Source organism: Notamacropus eugenii, chromosome 2, assembly GCF_028372415.1.
Source record: "Notamacropus eugenii isolate mMacEug1 chromosome 2, mMacEug1.pri_v2, whole genome shotgun sequence".
NCBI classification, from domain to species: Eukaryota; Metazoa; Chordata; class Mammalia; order Diprotodontia; family Macropodidae; genus Notamacropus; species Notamacropus eugenii.
Window position 1 is genome coordinate 32,673,741 of NC_092873.1, and position 15,703 is coordinate 32,689,443.

Below are 15,703 nucleotides of genomic sequence, written 5' to 3' on the forward strand. Positions count from 1 at the left end.
AATGAGGAGGAAGACAGAAGAGGAATGCTTAGGTGAATAAAAGAGCATGCTGCATAGAGTCTGATATTCTGTTTCAGAAAGAGCTACATTTACATCTTTGTCTTGCCACTGAAAGGTGCTTGGCTAAGGGCACATGTTTAATCTCTACAAGATCAGATTATTCTTATATAAAAACTCATAATACTGGATAAATAAATATGACACGTTGGATATTTCCTATTAATAGCCAATGACCACCTTGTTCTGTATGGTAACTCGAGGAAGACATTTGAATTGATTTTCTAGGACTCTTTTCAAGGTAACTTTCACCTCTTTATTTCTCAAACTATAGACCAAAGGGCTGAGCACGGGAATGGCCACAGTGCAAAAGATAGAAGCCACTTTGTCTGTATCAAAGGAGTGGCCAGAATGGGGTTGCAAGGACATAAAAGTTCGTGTTCTGCAGAACCCAACCACAACAGTGAGATGAGAGCCACAGGTGGAGAAGGTTTTGTATCTGGCCTCAGCAGAGTTCATCCTGAGGATGGCCACAAGAATGAGTCCATGTGGAATAAGAAGCAAAAGCAGGGAGAATATTAAATTAAAAGCAGAAAGGCTCAAAATTATTAATTCTATATCTATAGATTAATCCTATATCCCTCTACATCCTTTGTATCCTTGAATAAAATACTTAAGAGGGGGAGACTATCTCTGTAGAAATGACTGATTACATTGTATTTCCAAAACTATGAATTAAAAATCTTAATTGTGGTCAGCAGTGCTACAAAAGAGCTGTAGATATATGGGATGGCCACTTAGATGCAACACATTCTGCCTGACATAAGGACCAAGTAATGCGGTGGATTACAGATGGCTACATAGGGTTCATAGGTCATTACTGATAGCATAAAAATTTCACTTATAGTTAGTGTTATAAAAACAACTAGCTGTATTGCACATCCAGTATAAGAGATGATATTTTTCTCCACTACAAAATTTTTTCAATATTTTTGGTCCAATGGCAGTGGAGTATCCAAGAGGAATAAATGACGCATTACTGAGGAAAAAGTACATTGGAGTTTTCAATAGAGAATCAATCTTGGTCAAAACAATCAAGCCCAAGTTTCCTAGTACTATGGCCAGGTAGATGATGAAGAACACAAGGAAAAGGGGGATCTGCAGGTCAGGATCATCTGTGATGCCCAGCAGAATGAATTCAGTTACTTCAATTTCTTTAGTTTCATTCCACTTGTCCATTTCTTCCATCCAGGAAAAGCTGTCTGGGATATGCTCTTTGTATCTAGGTTGCTCCACTCTTGAGAGATTTGGTAGGGGTTGGTGAGGAATCTCTTCAGTATCTCCTTCCTATCCTTGTTCCTCAGTCCTTAGATTTAGGATTTACAATGAAGATCAGTGGTGTGCAACTCATTTCTGTCATTTTGTCAGTATCTAAGAAAGACCTGACCAGTCTTGCCAGTATATTTGAAGGAGTGTCCCACAGAAAGCAGTGACAACCATCATGTGGGAAACATAGGGGGAAAAGACTTTCTGTCTCCCTTCTAATGAGCATATCCTCAGATTAGAGAAGATGATGCAGAAGTGGGATACCTGGACAATTATCATGGAGAAGAGACTGGAACTTAAAGATATAAATAGTATTTCTGGTATATTGGTAACAGAACAAGATAAAGCTAACAGAATTTTATGCCCTGCAATTAGCAAAGCTTTTGACCAACAGCAATTTCTTAACCAATATTGACTGACTAATTGATTTTACAAGTCCCTCTCTTCTGAGGAAATCAATCATAATCTTAAATTCTAATGTTGAAATTTTTCAAGATGAAATTTGCCATGGATCAAAAACCCTGAGGACTTTAATTTATGCTTGACATAAGTACATAGTTATTATATGAATATCTCCAAAAGTGAGTAAAATATTAGACTGAATTAATGGAAGCATAGTGTTTAGAATGAATTGGAGCAAGAGTTTCATTGTAAATTGCCATGATGAAACCTCAAGTTTGTTTCATTTCTAGTCACAAAATTTTAACAAGCATATGACAAACTGTAACATGTTTTTGATAGGAAAAATATTTGAAACTTTTCCATGCAAATATTAGGTAAAGGAAGTGGAAATGATTAGCCTAGAGAAAGAAAGTTTTGGCATTGGTTGGAATTAACATCTCTCTTCAATTTTTTTTCGAATTGTCAAAAAAGAAAGAATTTTTCTGATTCTACTTGGCTCATCAAAGTAGAAATAAAAACCACACATAGAAATGTCAGAAAACCAAGTTTTGGTAAAATTAAAGCAATGTCATATTAAAAAGCAAACTTCAAAACTCAAATGACCTCTTTGGGGAGGCTGAAAGTTTGCCATCACTGGAGTCCTTCATGTAGGCATTAAGTGAGACATATTTAACATTCAGAATTCACACAATTGATTGGGAGAGGAGAGTAAATTCTGAGACTGCAAGTTATTGATTAATAGTAAAGAACCTAAAAGAAATCAGTTTGGGTAGTAGTAGATTGCACGATACTGCAGTACTGTGAGTGCAAATTTCAAAACTGAGTTCCAGAACACATTGTAAAGGCATAATTGTGATTTATTTAAATTTTGCTCAAATGTCTCAGTAACAGTGAAATTAGTGATGACAAGCAAACTCCACGAAATGAATTTTTAAGTCTCCATCTTTCATTGACAAAAAAGCTGGTTTCCAAGAACATTTGGAAAGAATACCTTTTCCAAGTGATTCTTTGGCACAGTGTACCTATAGCAAAAATGGAGAAATTGAGAAGTGATGAATTCAAGTGGAGCAATTTAATGGATTCTGCCTACCCCATTGAAATCAAATCTGGCCAAAAGATTAGAGGTGGATTTTATCATGGAATCTGCTCAAACCAGCCCTAGATATTCTATTAAATATTTAAATTTCAAGTGTAAATATTTATACTTTGGAAATCAGCAAGTATAAATGTTTAATTTAAGTTATTTTCCAAACTCATTAAATTGATGGAGAAAATACTCATAATGTAGATTAAATTTAAAAAAGAAGATTGTGTTCATTTTTTCCCAAAAAGGCAGTTGCTCAATATTTCCCAGCACATTACTGATTTCATGCCCAGGTAAAATATAAAGCAGAGCTATGTCTAACAAAGTGCAACTTGGGAGTATGTTACCTTTCACTAGATATCTTCCAACTTGTGGATTCAATGGGGTGTTTAAGGGCTTATCCTAGTTCACACACCAATTGGTCAGTATGTTCTTTAGGGTCATTTCCAAGTGAGCATTTATGTCACTTCTAAATTTAACATAAGAATATCAGATAAGTTCTTATTTTCCTGCCTATGTTAAGTTTTTTAACCATAATTAAGTTTAAAATAACTTTGCAGTAAAGGCTCAATGGTTTATGTCGGTCTCATTCTGTTGTGCAACCTCCCCCAAGGTCCCAAACTGCTGCAATGACAAACCTACTTATTAATCCCAAAGGGGTGTTACTGGATGAACGATAGGTTTCCAAAACCTTAAAATACTGTATAAATGTAAGCTACTCTTTTCCAGATTAGAAATCTCATTCAGATCATGTCTTAACTGTCCTCCTCAGGACTGACTGAACAGATATTACAGTAGTTTTACTCAAAGAAAGCACTGTCATGGTGACACCTTCTCAGGCAACATGAAACTGAGAGTTCAGGTTCTTTCCTTTAACTATCAAACACAGCGTACTCACAACCCGTGGAAATTATTAAATTCCCCAGAGTAGAGTACTCTTCTATTAGTCCAGGTTGTCAAGCATTATTCCTAATTCCTTACATCCCTTTGTAGGTCTAATGTCATCTGAGAGACACTATGATAGAAATGGATTTACAGCCAGGATGTCCTGCCGTGACTGATGAAGCGAGGACAAAGCTGAGAATTCCTCTCTAATCCCTCCTTTCCTGCTTCTGATTAACTGTGTGATCTGTTGGTTAGTCTATCAGTACGCTAGACAGCTCTCTTAGAGTTTGAACAATAATTGCAGATCCGTATAGAGTTGGGGGGAGGAAAGCTCAAGATGAAAATAGCAAATGTTGAATGGATATTTTTTTCTATTTTAAAGCTATAATTTATTTCTTAGCAAAGGTATTTGAACAGTGCTCCATCTTTGGGTTCATCCAAGTACCATGGATGCAGAAATAACTTTCCAGACCGAAGAGTAAAGTGTTGCCTGTCTCTAAAACATAATGGCAGCTTGAGAATCACATTGAAGGTTAGACAGAGAAAGAAAATTAGGCAGAGAGATCATATATCTTATCTTTTGTCCATTGTAGCTAGCCTCATGTTCTGAGTGTCCAGCCCTAGAAAGTGTCTGGTGACCTACCAAACAATTTCAAAAATTAACAATTCACATCACTTCTTATACCAGTTTCTACATTGGAACAACACAAGGGAAAGTATCAGATCGTTTTAACTCTGTTTCCTGGCATAGGTTTCACCAAAGAGTCTTAACTTCCCTATTTAGCTATTCAACTGCTCTTGATGATTGTGGGTGATAAGGGGTGAATAGGCTCAAGGTTATCGCAAACTTAAAAAACATGAAGAATTTCTTAGTTATTTCTGGAGTAATGTGTGGCCCTTGACTGCAATGTACAGTGCATGGAAGGTCAAATACTGGCATTATATCCTTGATCAGACACCCTAGTACTATGTTTGCTGTGGAATGTGCAATTGGAAAGGCTTTTACTCAATGTTTCAATCAGTCTCTACTTACCGAAACATTGTTGTAACCCATAGCCTTTCACAATTCAACAAAATCAATCTGCAGGCATTCACATGGTAGGACTGCCCCCTGTGTTCACCCTTTCATCACAGTATTCTTTTTCAAAGAGTGGGATTGTTGACACGAAAGGCACTACAAAGGGCCTCTGCATAAAACCTGACGTCAAACCATGACAAGGCCTCATTTCCCATATATCCCTGGGTATGGAGTTGGTAGGATAGGAGGACCACTAATCATTTAGATGCAATGAGGGGATCATCTGGCATGGCCAACAGCCTATTTTGAATAACTTCTTTGTGTCTAGTGACCTATATATTAATTTTTTGTACCTATGACTAAGGGAGAACAGTTAGTGGGTGGGCTAACATATAGCATGAGGAGTGTTTTAGTGGCTCTCAAGCACCCCAGCGAGCAGCTCATTTGGCTGTCTCATATGCAAACAAGTTGCCATCTTGCAAAAAATAATTGCCTTCTGGCATGGGGCAGACAATGCATCATGGAAATAACCTTGGGGAACAAGATAGCTTGGAGTGGGTGATTAATAAATGAAGCTGGAGTTATTGGTTTACCATTTATGGTGATGAAATTGTGTTTATTCATCAAGGCACAGACTCCAAAGGCACATTTGGAATCAGTGTAAATGTTTACTTGAGACACCAACTAAAATTCCCAAAAGGGATTTTGAGGTTTTTAATTCCTTAATGCATGGCCACATTTTGTGTAGGTACCATGATACTGCTGAGAAAACAAAAGCAAAAACAAACAAACATATTCCTTTCCATTCCCATTCAATTTTCTCCAGAGATCTATATTTAACTTTTCCAGAATTTCATTCACCTCTTTAACTTCTTATTGCTTTTGTATTTGTTTTTCTGTTTGTTAGATTTATTTAATTCTGAAAGGGGAAAGTTGAGGTCCCCCACTAGGATAGCTTTATTAACTATGACCTCATGTAACTCATTCAATGTCTCCAAAATTTTAGATGATATACCGCTTGGTGCATACATGTTTAGTATTACTAAGACCTCATAGAGTATGCTATCTTTCAGCAAGACAGGATTTCCTTCATTAACTCTTTTAATTAGATGTTTTTGCTTTTGCTTTGTCTGACGTCGTGATAGCTACTCCTGCTTCATTCGCTTCAGCTGAAGCATAATAGATTCTTCTCCAACCCCTCACATTTTCCCCTGTGTATCTCTCTGCTTCATATGTGTTTCTTGTAAACAATATTCTGTAAAAGTCTGGTTTGTATCTCATTGTGCTATCTGCTTTTTGGATGAGTTCACATCACTTGCATTTGTGGTTGTGGAAATTGTTAATTTCCCTCCATGCTATTTTCTCCTTGCTTATCTTCATCTCTCTCACCCCCTAATTGCAGTGTTTTATTTCTGATCACTACTGTCCCCAATTTATCTTCTTTTCTATCACTCCTCTCACTTTTCTGTTACACCCATCCATTTTTGCTTCCTTGTAAGGTAATTTATATTTCTATATCAAAGTGAGTGTGTATGTTATTCCCTCTTTGAGTCACTTTTGATGAGAGAAAAATTTCAGTCCTGCTAGCCACCCCTTTATTTTCTCCACTATTGCAATAGTTCTATCATGCTTCTTTTCTGTGTGATAATTTATCCTATCCAATTTCCCTCCTCCCTCTTCTTATAATGCAATTTATTTTTCTTACATCATCCCATCAATATCACATTATATCCACATCCTCTGTCTCTGTGTACACGCCTAATTGTTCTCATAGTCATAAAACTCTTAAGAGTTACAAATATTGTCTTGCCATATAGAAATATAAACAATGTAATATTATTGAATTTCTTGTTTTTCTTGTTTCTTTTTTTTTAACCTTTCAATGTTCCTTTGGAGGTCAAATTATCTATTGAGCTCTGGCCTTTTAATTAGGAATTCTCGAAAGTCCTCTAGTTCATTAATTATCCAATTTATGCCCTGAAAGATTTTATTCAATTTTGCTGAGTAGGTGGTTCTTAGCTGCAATCCTTAATGCCTTTGGCTTCCAGTAAATAATATTACAAGCCCTCCCATTCTTTAAGACAATAAGCAGTCAAATCCTGTCTAATCCTAACTATAGTTCCATAATGATTGAATAGCTTCTTTCTGGCTGAATGCACTACTTTGTTATTGATCTGTGAGCTCTGGAAATTGGTTATGATGTTCCCGGAAATTTTCATTTTGAGATCTCCTTTAGGAGATGACGTGTATTCTTTCAGTTTCTGTTTTGATTTCTGATTCTAACATAACGGGTAAGTTTTCTTTGGTAATTTATAGAAAAAAAATGTTTTTCTGGAATTTTTCTTTTTTTTTAGTCATGGTTTTCAGACAGTCAATGATTCTTTTATTGCCTGTCCTGAATCTATTTCCGAGGTCAGCACTTTTCCAATGAGAAAATTCACAATTTTATTCTTTTACATTTTATTTTGTTTTATTATATCTTCATATCTCATAGAGTCATTAGTTTCCAGGTACTCAATTCTAATTTTTAAGGAGTTCTTTTCTTCAGTGAGCTTTTGTATTTCTTTTTTCCATTCGTTCAATGTTACTATTTTAGGAAGTTATATTCCTCTGCATATTTTTATGTATTATTTCCCATAGTATTGATTTTTTTCATGCTTTTTCTACACTACTCATATTTGTTCCCCCAATTTTTCTTTTACTTCTTTAATTTTGCTTTTAAAATCTTTTTAAAGCTTTTTCGGGAATTCTTTCTTCAGTGTCAGACAAAATTTTTCCTTTGAGATTTTACATGCAGGGCGGGGGCTGGGGGGAGAGTCAAGATGGCAGAGTAGAAAGATGGAACTTTAGAAGTTTCACAACATGGCCCACATAATACCCGTAAAAAATGAATCTAAACTAATTTTAGAGCAGCGAAAGTCACAGAACAACAGAGTGGAAGAGAAGCTGGAGGGCTGACAAGAAGGTTTTATCACACCTCCTGAAAGAGATTCAAAACCAGACACTACTAGGAATATTGTAGTCAAATTCCAGCGTTCCCAGGTCAAGGAGAAAATACTGCAAGCAGCTAGAAAGAGAATTCGAGTATTGTGGAAACACAATCAGCATAACACAAGATCTAGCAGCTTCTACATTAAGTAATGGAAGGACTTAGAATATGATATTCCAGAAGTCAAAGGAACTAGGACTAAAACCAAGAATCACCTACCCAGCAAAACTGAGTATAATACTTCAGGGGAAAAACAGACATTCAGTGAAATAGAGGACTTCCAAACACTCTTGATGAAAATATCTGAGCCGAAAAGAAAATTTGACTTTCAAACACAAGAATCAAGAGAAGCATAAAAAAGTAAACAGGAAGAGAAATCAAGTTTAACTGCTTACATTCCTACACGGAGAGATAATATTTGTAACTCTTAAGACTTTTCTCAGTATTTGGGTAGTTGGCGGGACTGTGGATGTAGAAGCCTTGACCTTTATGTCTTCCCCTGGTGGTAAATATTGTTCTTCCTCATCTGAAAGGATCAGAGAGTACCTGTTCACCAAGAAAGTAACCTTTTATAGTCTTATTTTTTTCCCTTTTTTGAGCATTTTCCCAACCAGTTACTTGACTTTTCGGTCCTTTGTCAAGAGTAGGGAATACTCTGGGGACCATTAAGTTCTCTGTTACTCCAAGGTAGTACAATCAAAAGAGAGAAGTTACTCCCCAGGGGCATCCATTTCCACACTCCCCCAGAACAACACCCACTCTTATTTATAACCCTGGAGAGCATAGGAATCAATGGAACCTTCCATAAAATAATAAGCAATATTTACCTAAAACTTTCAATAAGCACTATATGCAATGGAGATAAGCTTGATACATTTTCAGTAAGATCAGGGGTGAAACAAGGATGTCCCTTGTCACAACTGTTATTCAATATGCTACTCAAATGATAGCTGTATCAATAAGAGAAGATAAGAGAAATTGAAGGAATTAGAATAGGCAAAGAAAAAACTCAGTTAACAGTCTTTGCAGATGAAATGATGGTATACTTAAAGAATCCCAGAGATTTAAGTAAAAACTATTTATAATAATAAACAACTTTGACAAAGTTGTAGGTTGCAAAATAAACCCATACAAATCTTCTGCGTTTCTATATATTACTAACAAAACCCAACAGCAAGAGATAGAAAAAGAAATCCCATTTTAATCTAGACTAGACACTGTAAAATATTTCAGTGTCTACCTGCCAAAACAAATCCAGGGACTATAGGAACACAATTGCAAAATATTGTTCCCACAAATAAAGTCAAACCTATGTAAGTGGAAAAAATATGAGTTGCTCATGGGTAGGCTGAGTGAATATAACAAAAATGATAATTGTACTGAAAATAATGTACTTATTTATTGTCATAGCAATCAAACTATCAGACAATTTTTTCTAAAGCTGGAAAAAATAATATCAAAATTCATCTGGAAGAACAAAAGGTCCAGAGTATCAAGGGAACTAATGAAAAGAAATGCTAGGGAAGGTGGCCTAGCTCTACCAGACCTCAAATTGTATTGTAAAGCAGCAGTTATCAAAATCACTTGGTACATTCTAAGAAACAGAAGGGTAGGCCAGTGGAATATACTAGGTACTCAAGACACAGTAGGAAATGAATATAGCAATCTACAGTTTGATAAAATGAAGGACCTGATCAGTACTCACTGTTCGACAAAAATTCCTGGGAAAATTGGACAATAGTGTGGTGGAGACCAGGCATAGACCAATACCAGACACTGGACACAACAATAGGAACCAAATAGATAAGTGATCTAGGTATAAAAATTGATAATATAAACAAATTACTGGAGCAAGGAATAGTGTATCCATCAGATTTATGGAGAAGGGAAGAATTTTGGGCTAAAGAAGAGATAGAAAGGATTATGAAGTGCAAAATGGATAATTTTGATTCCATCAATCAGAAACGATTTTGCACAACCAAACTCAATGCAACCAAGATTAGGAGGGAGGGGGGCGGAGCCAAGATGGCGGAGTGAAAGCAACGACTCACCTAAGCTCCTGGAAAAACTCCTTTGGATATTTCTGGGGGGAGAGTCTGACCAGACTTTGGAGGTGTAGAATCCAGTGGGAGACGGACTTTGACAGATTCGGAGCCCAGGCTGGACTGGAAGGTCCACGGGAGGGATCTGTTCCGCGGGGGTAAGAGCCCGGCGCACAGCGCAGCGCGGTCGGAGCGGCAGGGCGGAGGCGACCCGAGGGGCCCGAGAGTGGCGGGCGAGACCAGCGGAGCAGGAGATAAGCCAGGCCGAGCCAACGATATCAGCGCAACAGCCTTTGAAATCTTCAGCCTAAAGACGGGACTTCAGTGGGTCACTACTTGAACATCCAGAAGCTGGGATGCCGGAGTGATCAGTAAGTGCTCTCCCCTCCCCCCCGATGACCGTGAGGGAACCATAAAATTCTTCCCCAGATTGATCCTGGATCAGTGGGAGCAGCAGAAAGGGGCGAGTGGTCTCGTAACACCAGAGGCTGGAGAGGTGGCAAAGGGGGATTCTTCCTACCGTGGTGGAGGCTATCTGGAGGGACAGACGACCCAGGGCAGAGAAAAATTCGCACTGAGACCCAAGCAAGCCGCAGCCCGGGAGACGAGCCCCAGGAGGGGCGGGAACACGCATTAGCCTCTAGGCGTGCCCCAGCCCTCCAGGGGAAAAGGGAAGACAATAGGGAAGCTGGGATCACCATCCCCCGGACCTTGCCTTTGCCTCAGGCCAGCTGAGGAGATATCCTGAGACCAGACCACACCTCCCACACACCTATCAAGCTAAACCCAGGGTTGATCTGGGAAACAACAACAACAAAAAAAAGCCTGCTTTTAGCCTAGACAAACATCAACTCAACTTAAAAGATCTGTATCTTCTGACTGAAAGAACCAAAAGCTACAACACTCAGCCAACATCATGAATCGGAAAAAGCAGACGAAAAGTGAAAAAACCATAGAATCTTTCTATGGGGATAAGGACCAAAACACAAACACCAAAGAGGTCAGAGCTGAGACTGTACTTCCATCTGAAACCTCAGATGGGACTATGAATTTCTCGCAAGCACAACTAGATTACCTGGAACGTCTGAAGAAGGATATAAAAGAAAAACTGGCCAATGATTTTAAAACCATAAAAAAAGAATTCACTGATGAGAACATCAATCTGAAAAAGAAAATTGAAGAAATGGAAAAGGAAGTTCAAAAATTAACTGGAGAGAATAATTCCCTAAAAGGAAGAGTTAATCAAACGGAAAAGGAAACTCAAAACCTAATAGGGAAAATTGATCAGATGGAAAAGGAAACCCAAAACCTAACTGGGAAAATTGGTCGAATGGAAAAAGAAGTACAAAAATTAAATGGAGAAAATAGCTCCTTAAAGGGAAAAATTGGCCAGATGGAAAAGGAGATGCGAAAGCTAACTGAAGAAAACAATACGATCAAGATTAGAATTGGGCAAGTAGAAACTAATGACTCAATGAGGCAACAAGAGTCAGTCAAACAAAATCTAAAGAATGAAAAGATGGAAGAAAATCTAAAATATTTAATTGGAAAAACAACTGATCTGGAAAATAGATCCAGGAGAGAAAATCTAAGAATTATTGGCCTGCCAGAAACCCATGATGAAGAAAAGAGTCTGGACAATATCTTCCAGGAAATCATCAAGGAAAACTGCCCAGAAGTACTAGACTCAGAGGGCAAAATAGTCATCGAAAGAATCCACCGTTCCCCACCGGAAAGGGATCCCAAACTCAAAACCCCAAGAAATATAGTTGCCAAATTCCAGAGCTATCAAGTGAAGGAGAAAATACTACAAGCAGCCAGAAAGAAACAATTTAAATATCAAGGTCACACAGTCAGGATCACACAGGACCTTGCAGCTTCTACATTAAAAGATCGAAAGAATTGGAACCCAATATTCCGTAAGGCAAAGGAGTTGGGACTCCAACCGAGGATCAACTACCCAGCAAAGTTCAGCATAACATTTCAGGCAAGGAGAAAGTCATTCAACGAAATAAGGGATTTCCAGAGCTTCCTGACCAAAACACCAGAACTCAATAGACAATTTGATCTTCAAATGCAGGTCTCCAGAGAATCATAAAAAGGTAAACAGAGGGGAAAAAACAAAAACAAAAACTTGCAACTCAATTAGGGCAATCTGTTTACCTCCCTGTAAGGGAAGATGCTACCTGTTAATCTTGAGAACTGTGCAGCTATTATGATAAAAGGGATATATGTAGAGGGAATGGGCATAAAGTAAATGATGTCATGGCAAAAATATAATTTAAGTATGAGAAGGGAATGTAATAGGAGGTGTGGAAAGGGGGAAGCAGAAAATGGCAAATTATATCACAGGAAGAAGTACAAAACCATAGTAGAGGGAAGGAGGGGAGGGAGATGAGCATTGTTTGAGAGGTACTCTCATCTGATTTGTTCAAAGGAGGGAACAATAACCTTAAGCAGATAATCCTAACTAGCTCTATAGGTAGTAGGAGGGGAAGGGGGAAGAAAGGGGAGGGTGGCTAAAAGGGAGGAAAGAAGCAATAAGAGTAAAGGGGACTAAAAGGGAGGGGGGCTAAAAGAAGGAGGGGAAGGCTGCAGGAGGAGGGGGAGAAAAGTGAATACTATTGAGGAGGGGAAGGGAGACGGGAGAGTTAAAAGCACAAATGGTGGGAAAGAGGGTGGAGGGAAATACACAGATTGTAATCATAACTGTGAATGTGAATGGGATGAACTCTCCCATAAAACGGAGACGGATAGCAGAATGGATTAAAAGCCATAATCCAACAATATGCTGCTTACAAGAAACACATTTGAAACGGGGGGATACACATAGGATAAAGGTCAAAGGGTGGAGCAGAATATATTGTGCTTCAGCTCATGTAAGAAAGGCAGGAGTAGCAATCCTAATCTCAGACAAAGCAAAAGCAGAAATAGATCTAATCAAAAGGGATAAGGATGGAAACTATATCCTGCTAAAAGGCACCATAGACAATGAAGCAATATCATTACTAAACATGTATGCTCCAAGTGGTATAGCATCCAGATTCTTAGAGGAGAGGTTGGGGGAGTTGAAGGAAGAAATTGATAGCAAAACTATACTAGTGGGGGACCTCAACCTCCCCCTCTCTGAACTAGATAAATCCAACCTTAAAATAAACAAGAAAGAGGTTAAGGAGGTAAATAAAACTCTGGATAAGGTAGATATGATAGATCTTTGGAGAAAATTAAATGGGAATAGAAAGGAATATACCTTTTTCTCAGCGGTACATGGAACATTTACAAAAATTGACCATGTACTAGGACATAAAAATCTCACAATCCAGTGCAGAAAGGTAGAGATAATCAATGCATCCTTTTCAGATCATAATGCATTAAAAATTACATGTAATAAAAGGCCATGGAAAGAGAAACCAAAAATCAATTGGAAACTAAATAATCTAATTCTAAAGAAGGGTTGGGTTAAAGAAGAAATCATAGAAACAATCAACAACTTCATTCAAGAGAATGACAATAGTGAGACAACATACCAAAACTTATGGGACGCTGCAAAAGCAGTTATTAGGGGAAGTTTTATATCTCTGAATGCTTACATAAATAAAATAGAGAAAGAGGAGATCAATGACTTAGGCTTGCAGTTGAAAAAGCTAGAAAAAGAACAAATTGAAAATCCCCAAGTAAATACCAAATTAGAAATACTGAAAACCAAAGGAGAGATTAATAAAATTGAAATAAAGAAAACAATTGAATTAATAAATAAAGCCAATAGTTGGTTTTATGAAAAAACTAATAAAATTGATAAACCTTTGGTTAATCTGATCAAAAAAAAGAAAGAAGAAAACCAAATTACTAACATTAAAAATGAAAGGGGTGAACTCACCTCCAATGAGGAGGAAATTAAAACAATAATTAGAAACTACTTTGCCCAACTTTATGCCCACAAATTCGATAATCTAAACGAGATGGATGAATATTTTAAAAAATACAAATTGCCCAGATTAACAGAAGAGGAAGTTGAATACTTAAACAACCCCATCTCAGAAAAAGAAATTGAACAAGCCATCAATGAACTCCCTAGGAAAAAATCTCCAGGGCCAGATGGATTCACAAGTGAATTCTATCAAACATTTAAAGAACAGTTAATTCCAATACTACATACACTATTCTTGAAAATTGGGGAAGAAGGAGTCCTCCCAAATTCTTTCTATGATACAAATATGGTTTTGATACCCAAACCAGGAAGAGACAAAACAGAGAAAGAAAATTATAGACCAATTTCCCTAATGAATATAGATGCAAAAATTTTAAATAAGATTTTAGCAAAACGAATACAGCATCTAATCACGAGATTAATACATTATGATCAGGTAGGATTCATACCAGGACTACAGGGCTGGTTCAATATTAGGAAAACTATTAGCATTATCGACCACATCAACAACAAAGCCAACAAAAACCACATGATTATCTCAATAGATGCAGAAAAAGCTTTTGACAAAATACAACATCCATTCCTACTAAAAACATTGGAGAACGTAGGAATAAAGGGAACTTTCCATAAAATAATAAGCAGTATCTATCTAAAACCTTCAGCAAGCATTATATGCAATGGGGATAAGCTAGATGCATTCCCAATAAGATCAGGGGTGAAACAAGGTTGTCCATTATCACCACTATTATTCAATATGGTACTAGAAATGTTAGCTGTAGCAATTAGACAAGATAAAGATATTCAAGGAATTAGAATAGCCAAAGAAGAAACTAAGTTATCACTCTTTGCAGATGATATGATGATTTACCTAGAGAATCCCAGAGATTCAAGTAAAAAATTACTTGAATTAATAAACAACTTTGGCAAAGTTGCAGGGTACAAAATAAACCCACACAAATCCTCTGCATTCCTATATATTAGCAACAAAGTTCAACAGCAAGAGATAGAAAGAGAAATCCCATTTAAAGTTAGGGTAGACAGTGTAAAATACTTAGGAGTCTACCTGCCAAAACAAACCCAGGGACTATATGAACACAATTACAAGACACTTTTTGCACAAATAAAGTCAGATTTAAGTAAGTGGAAAAACATTAGTTGCTCATGGGTAGGCCGTGCTAATATAATAAAAATGACAATTCTACCCAAATCAATATACTTATTTAGTGCCATACCAATTAAACTATCAGACAATTACTTTCTAGAGCTGGATAAAATAATATCAAAATTCATTTGGAAAAACAAAAGGTCCAGAATATCAAAGGGACTAATGAAAAGAAATGCTTGGGAAGGTGGCCTAGCGCTACCAGACCTTAAACTGTACTATAAAGCAGCAATTATCAAAACCACTTGGTATTGGCTAAGAAACAGAGAGGTAGACAAGTGGAATAGACTTGGCACTCAAGATGCAGTAGGCAAGGAATATAGCAACCTTCTGTTTGATAAACCCAAGGACCCCAGCTTCTGGGATAAGAACTCATTGTTTGACAAAAATTGCTGGAAAAACTGGATAACAGTGTGGCGGAAATTAGGCATAGACCCATACCTGACACCGTACACAAGAATAAAGTCCAAATGGGTACATGATTTAGGTATAAAGATTGATACCATGAATAAACTGGAGAAGCAAGGAATAGTGTATTTATCAGATCTATGGAGAAGGGAAGAATTCTTTACTAAAGAAGAGATAGAATGCATTATGAAATGCAAAATGGATAACTTTGAGTACATTAAACTGAGAAGTTTTTGCACAACCAAACCCAATGCAACCAAAATCCGGAGGGATGTAGTAAATTGGGAAAAAATTTTTACAGCTAAGCTCGGGGATAAAGGCCTCATTTCTAGAATATATAGAGAACTGACCCAAATGTATAATCATACAAGTCATTCCCCAATTGATAAATGGTCAAAGGATATGAACAGGCAATTTTCAGAGGAAGAAATTAAAGCTATCTACAATCATATGAAAAAATGC

General features: G+C 37.2%; 1 pseudogene; it reads right to left on the minus strand.

The window, feature by feature from the left end:
* Positions 1–219: 219 nt before the first annotated feature.
* Positions 220–1,236, minus strand: LOC140522596 (olfactory receptor 8K3-like; annotated as a pseudogene).
* Between the last annotated feature and the right edge of the window lie 14,467 nt (positions 1,237–15,703).